Genomic DNA, 20,963 nt, shown 5'->3' with positions numbered 1-20,963 from the left:
GATGTTTTTGTAAGCTTTGTGGTAATCACAAAGCAAAACCTGTAATAAATACACTAAAAGTAAAAAGCAAAGAATCAAACATGCTACTAGAGAAGATCATTTAAACACAAAGGAAGACAGTAACAACAGAAGAAATAATTTACAAAATAACTAGAAAACAACTAAATGACAGTAGTAAGTCCTTACCTATCAATAAGTACCTTGAATATAAATTGATTAAATCCTCAAATCAAAGGACATAGAATGGCTAAATGAATTTTTTTAAAAAGACCCATATATGTGCTGCCTACAAAAGACTCACTTCACCTGTAAGTGGACACACACAGACTGAAAGTGAAGGAATGATAAAAGATATTTGATGCAAATGGAAACCAAAAGAGCAAAAGAGTAGAAGAAACTATACTTATATCAGATAAGTAGATTTTAAGTTAAATTTGTAAAAGAGACAAAGAAGTTCAGTATATAATGATAAAGGAGTCAATTCAGCAAGAGGATATGACAATTGTAACTACTGCACCCAACATCACAGCACCTAGATATATAAAGCAAACATTACTTTGAAGGGAGAGACAGACTGTAATACAATAATAGTAGGGGTCTTCAGCACTCCCATTTTAGCAATGAAAAGATCATCTGACAGAAAATCAACAAAGAAATATCAGATTTAAACTGCACTCTAGACCAAATAGACCTCACAGACATATACAGAACATTCCATCCAACAGCTGCAGAATATACATTCTTCACAACAGCACATGGAACATTCTCCAAGATAGATCATATGTTAGGATCACAAAACAAGTCTTAACAAATTTAAGAAGACTGAAATCAAATATCAGGTATTCTTTCTGACTACAACTAAAAATCAATAATAGAAGGAACTTTTAAAAATTAACAAACACATGGAAATTAAACAACATGCTCCTAGAAAAACAATAAGCCAATAAGGAAATTCAAAGGAAAAATTTTAAATATCTTGAGACTAATGAAAATGGAAACACGATGTATCAAAACCTGTGGCATACAGCATACGTAGTTCTGTGAGGAAAGTTTATAGCAACAAATACCAACATCAAAAAGGAAGATCCCATACAACCTAACATTACACCTCAAGGAACTAGAAAAATATGGACAAACTAAACCCAAAATTAGCAGAAGGAAGAATATAATAAAAATCAGAGCAGAAGTAAATGAAATAGAGAATAGAAAAAATAATACAAAAAATATGCGAAGACTTGGGTGTTTTTTTGGAGATTAACAAAATGAACAAACCTTTAGCTAGGCTTAGAAAGAAAGAAGACTCAAATAAAATAAGAAATGAAAAAAGAGACATTACAATTGATACTACAGAAACACAACAGATTGTAAGAGACTATTATGAACAATTATACACCAACAAAATCGGTAACTTAGAAAAAATGGATAAATTCCTGGACACATACAACCTACTGCAATTGAATTATGAAGATACAGATCTGAACAGACCAATAACAAGTAAGGAGATTGAATCAATAATAAAATGTCTCCCATCAAAGAAAAGCCCAGAACCTGATTGTTTCACTGATGAATTCTACCAAATATTTAAAGAAAAGCTAATATCAATTATTCTCAGACTCTTCCCAAAACCTGAAGAAGAGGCCCTTCTTCCAAAGTCTTTTTTATTTTTTTATTTTTTTATTTTTTTTTGAGATGGAGTCTTGCTCTGTTGCCCAAGCTGGAGTACAATGGTGCGATATTGGCTCACTGCAAGCTCCGCCTCCTGGGTTCAAGCAATTCTCCTGTCTCAGACTCCCGAGTAGCTGGGATTACAGACATGCACCACTATGCCCAGCTAATTTTGTATTTTTAGTAGAGATGGGGTTTCTCCATGTTGATCAGGCTGGTCTCGAACTCCTGATCTCAGGTGATCTACCCACCTCGGCCTCCCAAAGTGCTAGGATTACAGGCATGAGCCACCGCACCCAGCCCCAAAGTCATTTTATAAGGACAGCACCCTAACATCAAAACCAGACAAGGACACACACACACACAAGAAAACTACAGGCCAATATCCCTGATGAACACAGAAGCAAAAATCCTCAGCAACATGTTAGATAACCGAATTCAACAAGACATTAAAAAGATCACTCATCATGATTAAGTGTGATTTATCCCAGGGATATAAGGATAGTTCAATAAATATAATACAACACATTAATAGAGTGAAGGACAGAAATCATAAGATCATTTCAATAGATGCAGAAAAAGCATGTGACAAAATTCAACCATCTCTTCATGACAAAAATTCTCAACAAGTTAGGTATAGGAATGTACCTCAATGCAATAAAGGTCATGTATGACAAATCCACAGCTAACATAATACTGAATGGGGAAAATTTGAAGCTTTTTCTCCTTAGAGAAACAACACAAGAATGCCCACTTTTCACCACTTCTATTCAACATAGTACTGGAAATCTTAGCCAGAGCAAGTAGGCAAGAGAAAGAATTAAAAGGCATTCACATTGGAAAACAGGAAATCAAATTGTCCCTCATTGCAGACAGCATGATCATATACCTAGAAAACCCTAAAGACTCTACCAAAAAAATTGTTAGAACTAATAAACAACTTCGATAAAGCTGCAGAATACCAAATTAATACACAATAATTAGTAATGTTTCTATACACTAATAGTGGACTTTTTGGAAAAGAAATCAAGAAAACAATTCCACTTAAAATGGCTCCAAAAAAAGATACCTAGAAATAAACTTAACCAAGTAGATTGAAAGTTCTCTACAATGAAAACTGTAAAACACTGATGAAAGAAATTGAAAAGGATACAAATAAAGGGAAGGATATTCCATGTTCATAGACTGGAAGAATTAATATTGTTAAAAATGTCCACACTACCCAAAGCAGTCTACAGATTCAGTGCAATTCTTGTCAAAATACCTATGGCATTCTTTAAAAAAAATAGAAAACAAAATTCTAAAATTCACAGGGAACCACAAAAGACCCCAAATACCCACAGCGATCTTGAATAAGAAGAACAAAGGTGGAGACATTGCACTCCTAACTTCAAAGTATGCTGCAAGTCTATAGTAACCAAAACAGCATGGTACTGGCATAAAAACAGAGACAGAATAAAGAGCCCAGAAATAAATCCAAACTTTTACAGCCAACTGATTTTCACAAAGGTGCGAAGAACACGCAATGGGGAAAGGACAATCCCTTTAATAAATAGCATTGGGAAAACTGGACATACATATGTGGAATAAAATTAGACCCTTATTTCTCAACATATATGAATACCAACTCCAAATTGGATTAAAGACTTAAATAGGCTGAATGCAGTGGTTGATGCCTGTAATCTCAGCACTTTGAGATGCCAAGGCAAGCGGACCACCTGAGGCCAGGAGTTGGAGACCAGCCTGGCCAACATGGCAAAACCCTGTATCTACTAAAAATGCAAAAATTAGCTGGGCGTGTTGGTGCACACCTGTAATCCCAGCTACTCAGGAGAGTGAGGCAGGAGAATTGCTTGAACCTGGGTGGAGGAAGCTGCAGTGAGTTGAAACTGCGCCACTGCACTCCACCCTGGGTGACAAAGTGAAACTCCGTCTCAAAACAAATGGAAAAAAAACTTAAATATAAGACCTGAAACTATAGAACTACTAGAAGAAAACACAGGAAAACTCCATGACATTGATCTGGGCAATGATTTTTTTAATATGGCCTCAAAAACAGAGGCAGCAAAACCAAAAATAGACAAATGGGATTGCATGAAACTAAAAACTTCTGCACTGCAAAGAAAACAATCAACAGAGTAAAGAGACAACCTACAGAATGAGAGAAAATATCTGGAAACTACACATCTGATAAGGGGTTAATATCCAAAATATTTAAGGAGCTCAGACAAGTCAATAGCAGGAAAACAAATAATCTGATTTTTAAAATAGGCAAAAGACATGAATAGACATTTTTCAAAAGAAGACATACAAATGGCCAACAGACATATGAAAAAGTCTCAATATCACTAATCATCAGGGAAATGGAAATTAACCACAAGGAGATATCACCTCACTCCTGTTCAAATGGCTGTTGTCGGGCTGGGTGGGGTGGCTCACGCCTGTAATTCCAGCACTTTGGGAGGTTGAGGCCGAGGTCAGGAGTTCAAGACCAGCCTAGCCAACATGGTGAAACCCTGTCGCTGCTAAAAATACAAAAATAAAATAAAATAAAATAAAATAAAATAAAATAAAATAAAATAAAATAGCCGGGCATGGTGGTGGGTGCCTGTAATACCAGCTACTCAGGAGGCTGAGGCAGAATTGCTTGAACCCGGGAGGCGTAGGTTACAGTGAGCCGAGATCATGCCACTGCACTGCAGCTATGCAACAGAGTGAGACTCCATCTCAAACAAAGAAAAAAAAAAAAAGAATCTGTTGTCAAAAAGACAAAAGGTAACAAGTTGACAAGGAAGTAGAGAAAAGGGAACTTTATACACTATTGGTGGAGATTGAAATTTGTACAGCCACTATGGAAAACAGTGTGGCAGTTCCTCAAAAAATTAAAAATAGAATTGTCAGTCATATGACTTGCACGTTTTTATTATTACATATTGATCTTCTTTGCCTCTAATAATGTTTTTTACCTGAAAATCTGTTTTCTCTGATATGGCTACACCTATACATGGTTTGTCTCATATACCTATATATGGTTAATATTTACCCTGGAATATCTTTTCTTTTACTTTCAACTTTATATTTAAGTGTGTCTCTTGTAAGCAAAAAATGGCTAATCTTTTATTATATATATATACTTGTGTTTTTGAAATAGGCTCTCACTCTGTCACCCAGGCTGGAGCGCAGTGGCACAATCACAGCTTACTGTAGCCTGGACCTCCGATCCTCCCACCTCAGCATTCCAAGCATCTGGGACTACACACATGCAGCACCACACCTGGTTGATCTTTTTGTTTTTTGTAGAGAGGGGGTCTCGCTGTGTTGCCCAGATTGGTCTTAAACTCCTGAGTTCAAGGGATCCTCCCATCTTGGCCTCTCAAAGTGCTAGGATTGCAGGTGTGAGCCACCATGCCTGGCCTAATCTGTCTTTAAAATTTCATGTGACAATATTTACTTTTAACAGGATAATCGATTCCATTCACATATATGGGGATAAATGGTGAGTTAAGATATATTTTGTGATTTCTATTATTTTTTGCATTTTCATTTTCTTTTGTTTAACTATTATTATCATTCCTTTCTGCCATTCTTGTGAATTAATTTTATTTTTTGCTTCATTTTTTCCTTTACTAGTTTGAAAGCTTTGCACTCAATTTCTATTCTTTTGATAATTACTCTAGAAGTTGTAACATACACATATAATTTAGTAAAATCTTATGATACTAAATACCCACCTCTTGAACAGATCAAGGACTTTAGTATACTTTAACTCTGATTAATCCCATTGGTAATTTAACTTTATCTTGTCTTTATTTAAATTAGTTGTTATTTTTGTTAAATGGCTAATGTTTGTTTTGCCCTGACCAGTCTTAATTCCTGCATTTTCTTGCTTTGGGCATCTGAAGAGATGCCCAACTCCTACTTTCTTGCTAATTTAGCACTTAAATAATTTTTAAATATAGTATGTGAGATGTATTGCAGCAGAAGGCTTTTATGGATGTATCCAGGATACCAAACTACTTGGAATGGACATCTCCTATTCATCTTTGTAATCCTTTTGTCTCATTCACTGTCTGGTATGTAGTGGGTGCTAAATTAATCATCATAGAATGAAGAGAAAAAGAGTTTTAGCCTGTGGGCTTGAGAAACTAGCTACCACTGATGGAAACAGGGACGCTTAGTAGCAAAAATAAACTGGACTTAAACCAGAAGGTTCTAGATGTATTGAGTTTGAAGTTGACTGTGAAATTTCCAAGTAGCAATGGAAGTTAAAGATATTATAAAATCTTTTTTTTTTTTTTTTGAGACAGAGTTTCACTCTGTCGCCCGGGCTGGAGTGCAGTGGCCAGATCTCAGCTCACTGCAAGCTCTGCCTCCCGGGTTTACGCCATTCTCCTGCCTCAGCCTCCCGAGTAGCTGGGACTACAGACGCCCACCACCTCGCCCGGCTAGTTTTTTGTATTTTTTAGTAAAGACAGGATTTCACCATGTTAGCCAGGATGGTCTCGATCGATCTCCTGATCTTGTGATCCGCCCGTCTCGGCCTCCCAAAGTTATTATAAAATCTTACATTTGGAGCGTAAATAGTCATAATGTCCAAGTAAGTACCCACTACCCACCACAGGAATCCTAATGATAAAGAACATTACAGCCTATACCTTAACACTAAAAAAATACAGTCTGCACCCATTAATGCTAGAGTTGGACATCTCTAACCTTAGAAAATTCTACCTTAAGTATCAAAATCTATATCTTATTTAGATTTAAACTCTTTTTTATCTGACTTCTAAATTAGTGCACATTATGTCAACTCTCTTTTCCTGGTGATAATTCTTCAATGTGAGTTCTCACAGACCTACTCCACTAGGGGCTCTCTTTATACCCTCCCATCTTTTCTAGAACCTTCCATTTATACAAACTAATATTCGCCAGCTGGTGATGTTAACATTGAAAGCAGGAGTAATTTTGCTAATGGTGGCTTATATACATAAGTGGCTTATGTATATACCCTATATATGTGGGCTAACAGAGTCACTCATTTAATGCAGATTCTTTTACTAAAGCCTAGTAATTCAGGGTTGAGGAAGGCTTACCTTGTAGCTTGAAAGAGGTAGTTGATCCTGAGAAAATATTGACATAGACTTGAACCTACCTTGAAAAAGTCTTGGGGAAATTCCTGAACAGCATATCATTGACATGTGCAAATCGCTCTATAATTTACTAAAAGTTTTCATGTGCATTACTTTATGAGGGAAGTATAATCACGATCCATGGTATGCAGATGAAGAAAATGTCTTAGAATGTAGATGACCCAAGGTCCCAAAGCATGGGGAAAAAACCTAGAACTTGAATCTAGCTGTCCACCACATCATTACTCACTTACCCATTTTAGGTTTAGCTAGAGTCATTTCAAGAAGATGGCTTTAGATCTTTGGGCCTTATTTCAAGGACAATGATGACACCACTCTCCTCCTACCTGTCCGTATCTTGACCCCCTTAATGAAAGCCTTTTCTTTCTACCATCTGTGGTAAGCAGATAATGCCTCCAAAGATGTCCATGCCCTAAACTTGTGAATATATTACCTAACATGGCAAAAGATAAATTAGGTTACAGATGCAATCAGAGTTGCTAATCAGATGATTTTGAGATGAGGAGATTATTCTGGATTATCCAGATGGGCCCACTCTAATCACATGAGTCCTTAAAAGTGGATGAAAAAGCTGAAGGGAAACCTGCAAAATGACAGCATGAAAAAGACTCAACCCACCCATGCTGGATTCAAACATGGAAGAAGGAAGCCACAAATCAAGGAATACAGGTGGCTTCTAGAAGCTGGAAAAAGCAAGGAAAAGAATTGTCCCCCTAGAGCCTCCAGAAAGGAACACAGCCCTGGTGACACTTTGATTTTAGCTCAGTGTGGTCAAAAGCCCAGTGTCAGACTTCTGACCTACAGGACTGTAAGACAAATCAATTTGTATCATTGTAAGCCACTGTTGTAATTAGAAAATAATATACTACCTCTTAACGTTAGTTTTCCTAAAGATCATTTGACCTTCAAATTTTATAGTTACTTAGGAACACTTTTAAGATTTAAAAAAAAACTACAAGCTGATGCCTCCAAAATCAACATCTTTAGCCCTGACATTCTTCCCAGGCTTCAAATGTCTATATCCAACTGCTTATGGGGTATTTCCACTTCCATGCCCCATGTGCATCTTGAGGAAACTCACCTTCATTTCTTCCAGTCCTGCTCCTCCTTGTATAATATATTCCCTTATCTGAATTAGGGGCTGTCTACCTATACCAGAAACTCAGGAGACCTCTTTCATGAACACCTCAATTCTCCCTCTCTCCCACCAGTCAGTTGATCACTACGTGCTCTTTATTTTAACTCCGAAGTTATTTTTTCCTCTGCTGTCCATCCCAGTGACTTACCACCATCCTAGTTCTCACCCTCAGTATCTTTATTGCAACCTTCCCTTCCCTAATCTCTCTGCCTTTCAACTGGTCCTCCTGAAATCCAACCTCCACAAAGTTGAAAGTGATACACTGAAAGTTTAAATCTGACCAAATCACTCTCCTACTTAAAAATGTTCAAGCTGGGCACAATGGCTCATGCCTATGATCCCAGCACTTTGGGAGGCTGAGATGGGAGGATCCCTTGAGCCCAGGAGCTGAAGACCAGCCTAAACAAAGCAACATAAGAAGACTCTATCACTACAATCAATCAATCCATCCATCAATCAATCAATCAGTAAATAAGCTGGGCGTGGTGGTAGTGGTCCCAGCTACTCGGGAGGTTGAGGTGGGAGGATTGCTTCAGCCCAGGAGGTCAAGGCTGCAGTGTGTCATGATCACAACAATGTACTGCAGCCTGGGTGACAGAGTGCTCAAAAGAATAAAAAATAAGGAAATAAAATTAAAATTAAAATGTCCAAAGGCCACACTTCTTCAAATGGCCTTTACGCAAGACGTCGCCTTGTCTGGCCTCCCACTCTCACTCCCGGGGCCATCTCTTGCTATTCTCTGCTGTCCTTTCTCCCTGCCCTTAATGTCTCTGCTATGTGAAATGACTATATAGCATGTTAGAGCTGTGAAAGTAATTTTGCGAATAATATCTCATTTCTCAAAATAACTAACAAGAGAGGTAGAAAAAAAAAACCCTTGTATTATTCTCATTTTACAAATTAAAAGGCTGAAGTTCAAAAAAGTTAGGTGATTGTTGAGGGCATACAGCCAGGAGGAAGTGGAAGAAGACAAGAATCCCCTCCCTCCCCATACCTTTGGGCACATTGGCCAGTGCTTGTTCTAACTGTTTTAAATGACAGCATAAGAAAGCTGACTCTAACAATTAGAATATGAAAGCAGAGGCTGGCGCGGTGGCTCATGTCTGTAATCCCAGCACTTTGGGAGGCCAAGGCAGGTGGATCACTTGAGGCCAGGAGTTGGAGACCAGCCTGGCCAACATGGTGAAATCCCATCTGTACTAAAAATACAAAAATTAGTCGGGTGGGGTGGCATGTGCCTGTAATCCCAACTACTCAGGAGGCTGAGGCAGGAAAATCGCTTGAACCCAGAAGGCCAAGGTTGAAGTGAGCCAAGATCACGCTCCTGCACTCCAGCCTGGGCGACAGAGTGAGACTCTCTCTCAAAAAAAAGAATATGAAGGCAGAGAATGAGGGGAGCATGAGTGAAAACAAAACAAAGAATAGCACGTTGAAGGTTTGTTTGGTTTTTGTGTTTTCGAAACACTGGGATTATTCCTTACTGTCCAGTTCTAAATGTTTGTTCAAGCTTCCAGATGTCTTAAAAGACAGATAGATGCTACAGCCTGCTGAACTTTTAGTCCCTTGAAGATGAAAACTTCTGCTTCCTGAAACTCTCAACTACCAAAAATAATTGTGTGGTGCTGAATAAATACTCATTGATGCAGTCAGCACATGGGCATGGCAGTATATTAGATCTCACAGAATAAGAACGATTACACCAAATACGCTACTACCAAGTTCTTTCTCAATAGCTTCTGTTAGAAAATATATATCCTTATTTTCTACTCCTTGTTTCAAGATAAAAAGTAGAGCACATTAATAAATGGTCTTACACAAAGTAATATTTATTACATGATCTAGCCAAATGTCCCTGTCAGGGTCCCCCAGACAATCTTTGTCTACCCCAGGAATTCCGGGCTCTTTTGTGTACTTTTAGCTGTCGTAGCGTCCTCTTCAAGACTTTTACTCTTCCTCTCTCCTGACACATCAAGAGTCTTTAATTCTCATTCTAAAAGCAATGAATTTGGCATCAGCTTGACAATTGTGCAATTACAGAAACCCCATCCATCCCTTCGTCAGTGCAGCCATGCAGCTTTCCTGGGGTACCTCACATCTCATCTATCAGAAAGAAGTCACTCACCCCAGCACCCCCAGGGCCTCCTACAGCCTCTGCTTCCATGACTCAGCAGTGACTTAATCTTCTTCTTCCGGCCCTCTAAGCCAGAGTCAGACCCAAAGGCCACACATTCCAGTCCCACCCCTGAGGCCCAGGCAGTCTCCTCTCTCTTCCAGTTTCGTGGCTCTCCTGTTTTAACCACTGCTGGAATCTCATCTTCCAGGTTCAAATCATAGAGGCAGTCAGGTAGCCCTAATGGGGCTGCTGAGGAAAGTTTAAGTGTGCACCATTATATGTCTACCATCACACCCTGCAGCTCCTCCTCAGCAACGATTCCATCCATCCCCATTGCTCATGGAGGTTCCCAGGTCTGGAAAGGCTGAAAGACTGAGCCAGCAAGTAGAGATGTCATCGATGCAGCCTGTCCATGAGCAGGTGACAGGTGTACTCTCCTCTCTTCCCTATCATCTTTTTATCCTCAGAGGACTGGATTCAGCCTTAGGTTCCTGTCCTCTGGGTTCCTTCACCTTAGCCACAATGAATGCTCTTAATAAAGTAGGAAACAAATGGTGATCACCATCTCATATTTTTCTGCCAGGCAGAAAAACTTCATGACAATTTTACAGGATTCAACCACCCTTTCCTGTGGGGTTAGAAATTTCTAAGTGTGCCCTTTTCATGGGCTTAGAAAAATCTTTTTTCTTTTCAGTCTTTCATATGATTTTATTTTCTTCCTTCAACCATAATAATATGATATCCAAATTTTGTCTTAACTGGTGAGTCTGTAAACACAGGCTTATCCATCCCACTTACAGGCAAGGCAAATGTTGCTTCTTGAAATGGTCCCACCATGGACCCTCTGGTCATCTAACCCAAGTCTCCCCCTTGCCTGGCTTTATCTTCACATTTTATGTGGCCACTTCATTGAATCTCATTCCAGATTTTAACTTTTCCGTGACTTTGCCATGTTTTTCACATAGAATGTGTCTGACCTTTACTGCATTGCCACCACCTTTGGGACCTTGAGCCTTCTTGTTAGCGCTCTCACTCCCAGAGGCTGCTCCCCTTCTCCCCACTTTACCAGAACCACTTTTTCCTTTGGGCGGCATCTTGGAAACTTGCTGTTGAACTATCCGGGCTTAGAAATTCTAACTCCATGGAAACGGTGTTTGAATCATGTGAAAATGTCACTGGAATCTGAAACATAAAATTGTCATATTTTCCAGGCTCAGTAAAGATCTCATCACAATAAAGTCTTTTAGAATCTACCTCTGAATCCCCCTAACACATCTCTCTTCTCTTCTTTCACTTACTAGAACAAAGAGTAGCTTCAACTGGAACAGTATTAATTGTGGGAGCCCCCCGCTGAGATGGAGGCACAATTGGAAGAAAGAGAAAGTAGAAAAGAAATTGCTGGTTGCAAAGAAGTTGCTCCTGAAGGGGTTCTGTGGACTGCTTGACTGCGCCTACATATCACTCATTAGCATCTCATCCTCAGCTTCCATTCTTAACCCTGCCCTCTTCTCTCTGAGAACCTCATTAAGAGAACCAGTTCCCTTAAGAATATTACCTCCTTCCAGGCAACTGAAAATTACATTATTTCTGCATTCATCTTCATCTTCACCCCAGTTTCATTCTTCCTGTTTACGACTGTTCCCCACACCTGTGCCTTGGGCATCCCCCCTGCCTCACCTCCTGAGGAGCTTTCTTCATCAGTCTTTACATCTCTGCCTTAGGCCTGAAATCTCTCCCTCCCTCCTGGCCCTTTCCCCTCAGTGAATAAACATGTCTGTATCTCCCATTTAAAAAAAAAAAAATCCTTCCTTAATCCTGTATGGTAGACAGAATATTGCACTCTCCACCAAAATCTATCTACCTCCTACTCCCTGGAACCTATGAATGTCACCTTACATGGCAAAAGAGGCTTTGCAGATGTGATTAAGGTAAAGATCCTGAGATGGGGAGATGGTCCTGAATTATCCAGGTAGGAACAATGTAATCCCAAGGGTCCTTACATGAGGGAAACAGGAGGGTCCGAGTCAGAGAAGGAGAAGGAGATGGGACAACAGAAACACAGATCAGAGTGATGCCATTGCTGGAAAAGGGCCATGAGCCATGGTCTCCACAAAGTGGAAGAGGCAAGGAAGAGGTTCTCTTTTAGAGCCTTCAAAAAAACAAAACAAAGCAAAACAAAAACAAAAAAACAGCCTTGATGACACCTTAATTTTAACACCATAAAACCCATTTTTGAACTTCTGATATCCCATAACTGTAAGACAATAATGTTTTTGTTGGTGGTGGTTGTTTTTTGTTTGTTTGTTTGTTTGTTTGTTTTTGAGACAGAGTCTTGCTCTGTCGCCCAGGCTGGAGTGCAGTGGCATGATCTCAACTCACTGAAATCTCTGCCACCTGAGTTCAAGTGATTCTCCTGCCTCAGCCTCCCCAGTAGCTGGGACTACAAGTGTGCACCACTGTGGTCAGCTAATTTTTGTATTTTTGATAAAGACGGGGCTTCACCATGTTGGCCAGGATGGTCTCGCTCTCTTGACCTTGTGATCCGCCTGCCTCGGTCTCCCAAAGTGCCGGGATTACAGGCAGGAGCCACTGCGCCCAGACTGTTTTGTTGCTTTAAGCCACTAAGTTTGTACAATTTGTTAGGGCAGAAAGTGGAAACTAATACACCTCACATCCCTCTTTAGCTAATTTTCAAACACTGTCCTCTCTTTCTCATGCAAACTTCTTTATCAGCTCAATTCATTTTCTCATTAATTCTCCAAATCACTGTAATGTTTCCCCAGACTGCACTCAGTATATTTTCCTACCAATTCTCATCTTGGAATATTCCTATCACTAGAATTTTATCTCTCTGTATCCTCAGAGTATTAGCTATAGGCCAGGCGTGGTGGCTCACGCCTGTAATCCCAACACTTTGGGACGCCAAGGCAGGCAGATGGCTTGAGCTGAGAAGTTCAAGACCAGCCTGAGCAACATGGTAAAACCCCATCTCTATCAAAAATACAAAAAGTTAGCTGGGCATGGTGGTACACACTTGTGGTCTCAGCTACTCAGCAGGTTGGGGTGGGGTAATCACCTGAGTTCAGGAGGCAGAGATTGCAGTGAGCTGAGATCAGATTGTGCCACTGCACTTTCTAGCCTGGGCGACAGAGTGAGACACCATTTAAAAAAATAATAATAAAATACAAAGTACATAATAAACATAAAATTTTCTCTTAAAACTAGGGCCTCTGGCCTTAGTTGCCCTGAGCCTTGTTTCTTCATGAATAGCAGACCCTCCTCTGCTCTTGGGGTTTTCTCCTTTCTATGGATGAAAATCTCTGTGTAAGTGGATTTCTTGGAAGAAGGGAGAACATGGAAACAACTGGTAAAAGTTATTCTACTCATTGCTCATGTGTTTTCACATCTCCCTGTGCCCTCTGTCAGCCCTGGTGCCTCACCCTGCACAAAGCTCAGCCCACCATTCCTTCACCCAAACCAGAGTCCCTTATTTCCTAAAGCCCTCCTCCAGCTTCCCGTTAGGTCCATCAGAATCCTGCACCTCTCAGCCATTCACAGCATAGCTCGCCCTTGACTTCCTGAGGACTTCAACATGTAAGCAAGACCCTGGCTCCTCTTCTTTCCCCAGTGTCAAGGTGTCCCTCTGAACCTGTCCTGGTCTCTGAGGTCGCTGTTCTGTCTCTTCCCAATGCACTGTCTCCTAGACCCCACACTGGTGGTGCCACCTGGGTAGATGAGGCAGATGGCGCATTGAAATATCTTGAATGTCACTGAGTAGAGGCTGTTCTCATAGATACCGAATCCCTCTCTTTATTATTTGCTATATCAGATTGAAGGGTCTGGGTGAGTCCTCTGTAGGCATTGGCCCCTCCATTAAAGAGAACCGATTGCCTCTTATCTCTGCCTCAGCAACTGTTGTGTTTGCTTGGCCCGCTTGCTTTTTACACATATCATTTTTGGCATCTAGTTTTCTCAGCTTGGCTGACACTTGATGCTACCACATTTCCAGCTTTTTTTTTTTTTTTTTTTTTTTTTTTTCTCTATTTGGGCTCCAAGGTTCTGAGACAGAGAGTCTTGACTCTAACTCCTCCTTGAAGAAGACTCAGCAGCTGAAAATATCCTCCAGCCCATGCAAGCATGCTCTAGAATGGTTTCCTGGGGGACAGACAGCAGCTGGCCATGCAGCAGAAGCCACACTCTGTGCCGACTAGCTACTTCAGGGTCTCTTCTCTTTTCCCTGGTTAAGAACAAGCTCATGTTCTTCAGCCATTACCTCCTCCACCAAAGACCTGATGGGACTGACAAAAAGCAACAACCGATAAACAAGAACAAGCTTTAGCATCTTAAAAATATGCTCGCCAGAGTTTATTTTACATTTTCAATTGAAGCGTGGCAAGATAAAAGTGAGAGACTCTTGTACATGTATGCCTCAAGCTCAGAAGATCAAACAATTCAAATATAAATTCCAGAAAGATCTATTAGAACAGGGAGAAACCTGGTCAAAAATGAAAAGAAATTTCCCCCAGCTACAGGGAAACACTGATTTTCAAATTAAAAGACCCTACAAAGTGCGGGGCAGGATGACTGAGAAATGACCCACACTCAGACACATCATTGCAACATTTCAGAACACCAAAAATGAAGCAAACATTTCTTTAAAAGTTTAGATAACTGATTAGTCAGAAGAAATGAGATCCAGGAAACAGTAGCTCCAACCCAGCCCAGCCATAAAGGGGTGTCCCATTATGACACTAATGCAAAGGCCTAGAGATAAAAACACTGCAAACTGCAACAGACTGACTGAAATAAATTTACATTATAAATTCAATGATCGGCCGGGCGCGGTGGCTCAAGCCTGTAATCCCAGCACTTTGGGAGGCCGAGACGGGCGGATCACGAGGTCAGGAGATCGAGACCATCCTGGCTAATACGGTGAAACCCCGTCTCTACTAAAAAATACAAAAAACTAGACGGGCGAGGTGGCGGGCGCCTGTAGTCCCAGCTACTCAGGAGGCTGAGGCAGGAGAATGGCATAAACCCGGGAGGCGGAGCTGCAGTGAGCTGAGATCCGGCCACTGCACTCCAGCCCGGGAGACAGAGCGAGACTCCGTCTCAAAAAAAAAAAAAATAAATAAATAAATAAATTCAATGATCTCACCTTATGTCCACAAATATCTATTGCACACCTGTTATTCAGTCAACAAAGCACAGAGGATATGGTGATGAGAGAGACAGACTGTCCCTGCTCTCATGAAGCTTACAGTCTAGCCCAGAGGACACTCTCTGTGGCCAGTTCCAGCATTTCTTCCAAATACACAGTCTGGCTGTTCTCTGGCTTCATCCCAGGACTGCAGTTCTTTGGCATCTTGGTGAAGCCATATGTGACTCAGCTGCTCTCAGCTGCTGGCCATTCAGTGGGAAAAAGGATTCCAGGGATGGCATTCCCCTTCTGACCCCATGGCCCATCGTTCTGTCTTCCAAGCCAGGATAGTGTTTCCTCTCATCCTTCACCAGCCCACTGCTTCTTAGAAGGGAAGCCATCAGTGAGTGATCAGTGCCCTCCCTCAGGCTGGTCCCTCTGTACTCAACTTGCCAGAAATTCCTCCAAAGTATGGCCTGTGGATGACCTCTTTGCTGAGGCAGATGCTCCCCGATTTTATGTTCTTTTTGTTTTTCAATCAAAATGCAATGAAAGTGAAGTAAAATGGAGAAAGTAATTCGATGCATATGATAAAGCTGCCATTTTACCCGGAATCAGGATGAGCTGAGAGATTAAGGACAGAAAGAAAATTGGAAGTTAATTGCTACTTAATGGCAGAATAAGGAACTGAGAATGGCTTGCTTTACTTATTATCAGTCTTCCCTGAATTACAAAATAAACAGGATAAAACTTAGTATTTTAGTATTTTCTCTATGCAGAATAAAGGGTGACATTAAGAGGTTCTAGTAATTAAATTTAATTGGGACCAGATTTATAAAACAGACTGTGAGCTGTTGAGGACAAGGACTCTGTCTTATTCACCTCCATCTTCAAGTAAATGCTAGCTGTTGTCACTGCTGTTGATGCTGTTATCTAATTCTTATGTGTAACAGAATACAGAAATCATTGCCTCACAGGATGCACAGAAAAGGATTTTACTTTTATTGATAAATATTAGATTTTTCTATGCTAAATCGTGGCTGAACCAAAAGAACATGTACCGCTTTTCTTTGCTTTTTTGTTTTGTTTTGTTTTGAGACGGAGTCTCGCTTTATCACCCAGGCTGGAGTACAGTGGTGCGATCTCGGCTCACTGCAACCTCCGCCTCCCAGGTTCAAGCAATTCTCCTGCCTCAGCCTCCCCAGCAGCTGGGAGTATAGGCGCACGCCACCATGCTCAGATAATTTTTGTATTTTTAGTAGAGACAGAGTTTCACCATATTGGCCTGGCTGGCCTTGAATTCCTGACCTTGTGATCCACCTGCCTTGGCCTCCCAAAGTGCTGGGATTACAGGCATGAGCCACCATGCCCAGCCCATGTACCACTTTTCAAGAGATAGCTTTATATAGTAGTGTTTCTGTTTAATCACTAGCAATAATGTTTGTGTGAAGGCTCTTATAAGAATTCGTCATTTTAAAAAGCTCTTTCTCCTCCTCGATCATCTGCACATCACATAATTGATCCATGAAAAATAAAACTTCATCTCTCTAAGCACATTCACCTAGTCCTATTGCAGATTGACCTCCTGCATTGAGGCAAATGAATGCTTTGTTGGGAAAACCAGAAGCAAGTCCACATAGTCACAAGGAGAACATCCATAGTGCAGAGGGTAAGAATGCCTCTGTGGCATGGCCTGGGCAGCAGGGAAGCACCAAGGAGGAGGAGCAAGGAAGACGGAAGCCGGGAAGACAGAATAAAGGGCCAAGGGAAAATGGGAACAACGTAAGGAAAAGGAGAGCCTTGTGGCAGTAGAGGATGCAGCTTGGAAAAAGAGAAAGGGAAGCAAGAGTGAGAAACAACAACAACAGAAAGCCAACCAAAAACCTGAGAGAAGACATGCCTATGGCAGGGGATGCTGGACAATGTCACATGGCTGTGTGTCCAGAGAGAAGAAGTGGGCTTGGTGAACAACCAGCAGTGTCTGCCACAAGCCACCCCTCTGGGCACAGAATACCTTTTTCTCCCCTCTTAGGACACAGAAAACAAGGGGATGTTTTCTGGGCCAAGGGGATGCCTGGGTCAGAGCAACACGAAGAAGGAAGAGAAGGCTCGTGGGGAGAGAAATGGATAGTAAGTTCTTTTCCTCCAGTTCCAAATTTTTCTTGAGGTGGGGAAAGTGTTATATACATTTTCATCCACGTAAGCAGGCATAATAAATGCCTAACATAGGACAGAACAAAATAAGACTAATAATTCTAAAACTAGCATTTATTGAGCCACCATGATTGTCCATGCCTTCCACCAGGCACGATGCACAGGTTATTTCCTTGAATCCTCATAACTAGCCTGTGAAAGGGAGATTTCTCTATTCCTCTGTTACAGATGGGAAAAATAATTCTGAAGGAGATTAAATATTTTTCTTCATGGTCAAACATAAAGTGATGTGTGTGTCTAAATAGAACAAGACCTAAAGAATCACACAGTGCTTTCAAAGTCTGACAACAGCTTGATGAGTCTTGTTACATTTGCTTTAAACATTTACCTAGTAAAATAGTCAGATGATTTATTAATACTCTCATGGGACAAATGAATAAACAGGGGTGCAAGTCACACAGCCAGGAGAAAGTGACAGAACTGTGGCTGTGGCTAAATCTCCCAATTCCCTGATACATTATTTTCCACACTTCTTCAGAGTTGACAGGAAAGAGGGGAGATCGACTCATCCATGGAAGTGAGCATGGTTCTGAAAGGAGCAGAGAATCTCCAGTGAATGAGGGAAAGCAAAGATTGTTCCTTTACAGTTATGTTGAGTTGAGGTCACTCTACTGATGAAACAGATAAACCCCCAAATCTCAGCAAAGTAACAAACAGGGGATTCTTTTTCGTTTGAAGTGCAAAAGAGGTACTCTCAGTCATCAGGTAGCTTTCTTCCAAGTGGTGATTCCAAGGCCCAGGCTCCTTCTCTCCTGTGTCTCTGCCAACTTCAACACATGGCTTCCACGGCTGCCATGACTGGGAAAAGAGAGGATGGGTAGGAAAGTTTTATGGGCTGGGCCTGGGAATGGACCTGTCACCTTCACCCATATTCCAGTGGCTTAAAACTCAGACATGCCTGTGGCAAGGGATGCTGGGCAATGTGGTGTAGCTGTGTGTCCAGAGAGAAGTGGGCTTTGTGAACAACCAGTAGTGTCTGCCACAGGTCACCTCTCTGGGCACGGAATATCTGTTTCTCCCTTCTCGAGATGCAGAAAACAGACTCATGCTCAATGCCAGCCACAACAACCAGCTCACAGCCCAGGATCTCTGGGTCCAGATGAGGCTCTTTGTGGTGCAACAACCAAAGAGCCAGAGGACAGCCTATCTCGCCTCCACATATATGCCAGTCAAACCACAGTGGAGTAGGAACCAGAAAACCACAATAAGTCCCAGCCAGATATGAGAAGAATGGGAGACCCACAGCGTCACAAGTCCAAAGCAGTGATGCAATCCTGCCTGGCCCCTTCCCCTGGCCCTAGGGGAAGTTTCTTTCCTAACCCAGATTCTGCCTCAGGGAAATACTCTATGTCCCTTGTTCTCATGGCCACTGGCTCAACCTTCTGGGAGGGGTCACTGTTGAAGTAGGTATGGGTGAGTATGAGGTCCTGCATTCGCATCAGCCCACCTCCACTTGTGCAAGGCTTGCATAGTGGGGATTGTTTTAAGTCTCAGTCAAAACCTTTTTAAATGTAGGCTACCGGTTTTCCTTGGCAGTCAAGAGATCTCAAAAACTTGGCAGGTTTCTGATGCATTTTCTTCCAGATAGTTCCATGTGCCAGGAATCATACCCCAAACTCTTTCTTAGACATAATTCTCAAGTCTGATGTCTTTACTGCCGCTTTGCCTCTATTCCATCTCTCTACCTAATGCTGCTACCTTGAGGCCATCGCAAACAATAGGTAATAAGGCCATACCTTTCATCTGATCTTCACCACAGGACTCAATCACTGTGTTTCACTGATATTGGCCTTACTTTTTATATGTATTGTCTAAAAGCATTGGCTTTTCTCTATATTCTTTTTCATTTATGCTTTCTAATTGGCCAAACATTTCCTGAGTGTGTTTGTATTTCATAGTAGAATACAAAAAGTAAAAAGTAAAAACCAACACATTTTTTTTCTAGAGCCACAGGTTTATTCAATACGTAGCCTGCCTTTAAAATAATCAAAGGTAATAGTTTTACCAGATGTTATGGCACTGCATGACACAGATCTCCATCTTTCCAACACCTGATAGCAATTTTCTCACTCAATGACTAGATGGTAAGCCAACACCACATATTTTGAGTTTTGTTACAGAAACACCTCACTTCAAGGTACCAAGTACCAGTTTCTCAACTAGGTAACACTAGCTGTAATGTAGCAGGTAAAGCACAAAATCACAAAATCTCAGTGGCATCATATAATATTAGTTTATTTCTGGCTCATATGAATCCAAAATAGGTGTTTGTGGTCAGCAAGTAACTCCTCCAGTGGTGATTCAGGGACCCAGAATCCCTCCATCTTGTAGTTCTACCTTCTCCAAGGTTAATACAGAAGGTCAAGAATGTATGGGAGCCCAGAACATAAAGCAAGACCCTTTCACTCACATTCCACTGGCTAGAACTTGATCACATGGCCACGTTCATTGCAAAGGAAGCTAGGAAGTGTTATCTAGCTGTATTCCCAGGAAGAAGAGAAAAGGTATGTGGTAATTAGCTACCTATGCCATATACATCCAGTTCCCAAATTCTAATTTAGCATTCTCTTCTGGTGTCTAGATATAGAAAAAGCCAAAATAATTAAGGACTATTTAAAGCAATTTTGCTTCAAACATTTATTGAGCATATACTATATGCAAATCAATGGGCTAGACAGGGTATGAAATCTGTTTGGAACAATGTATGTGAGTGGAAGACCCTCTGTAAGAATCCTTGTATGATTTGTTACTGCCTTCTTTCCAAAAGCAGGAAGAAAAGACACACCCTGTGTGCCCTGGGCCTTATTTCAGGATGGAAGATGAAAGCAATTGTTTTGACCGAAGCCCCCTTTTAGTGGGGGAAAAAAGGAATGGTCTGGCTAAATGCTCCTAAAATAATTCCATTTCCAAGGGAGTACTGCCCACCCCAGAAACATCATCCATCTCCCTCTCTGAACTTCCGGGCATCAAGACTTTCCTTGCTGATCTTCAGGGATAGGCAGATGTCTCCCTGCCTCTCCTCTTCTCTCTGTCCTACCAAGAAGTTCAAACATGGCAGTCAGTAGATGACTGGCATTGATGTTTCCCTATGCCCACTCCTCTCTGTCTCATTAGAAACCCAATGCCTTCCAAAATGGCTTCCCTGAGCCACACTTCAGATTCTATTCCTGAGGCCTGGGTTGCTAATACTGAAAGCTCTAGGGCTTCCTAGGGCATCTGGCAAATATAACCTGGACATTCTTTGCCCTCCCACTAGTCTGGAGCCAACTGAAAGGGGTGCATGTCCCTATCCCTTCCTCTAGGATTCAGATGGTCTCTTTGCTCCAATACCCGACCAGCCTCTCTTCTCTCCTGTCCCTTCGGGCACAGCTTGTTTCATTCCAGGCCTCACATCTCAGAACAAATCAAGCTATCCCAAACGAAAAAGGAAACCTCAAATATGATCACATTCCTGTCCAAAGCCAGCCAAACCCATAAAATGTTCTAAGTCATTGATAAGTCTTTTCATCCAAGAAGCTCCTTGGGGATTCCAGGGAACAGCAGGTC

The 20,963-nt window shown here is 41.3% G+C and overlaps 1 pseudogene; it reads right to left on the bottom strand.

Moving 5' to 3' along the window:
• Positions 1–10,750: 10,750 nt before the first annotated feature.
• LOC115897385 lies at positions 10,751–11,169 on the bottom strand (annotated as a pseudogene).
• Between the last annotated feature and the right edge of the window lie 9,794 nt (positions 11,170–20,963).

This window comes from Rhinopithecus roxellana, chromosome 5 (assembly GCF_007565055.1).
Source record: "Rhinopithecus roxellana isolate Shanxi Qingling chromosome 5, ASM756505v1, whole genome shotgun sequence".
Lineage (NCBI taxonomy): Eukaryota > Metazoa > Chordata > Mammalia > Primates > Cercopithecidae > Rhinopithecus > Rhinopithecus roxellana.
Note: the sequence above shows the minus strand (reverse complement) of the source record. Positions and strands in the feature narration are given on the sequence as shown.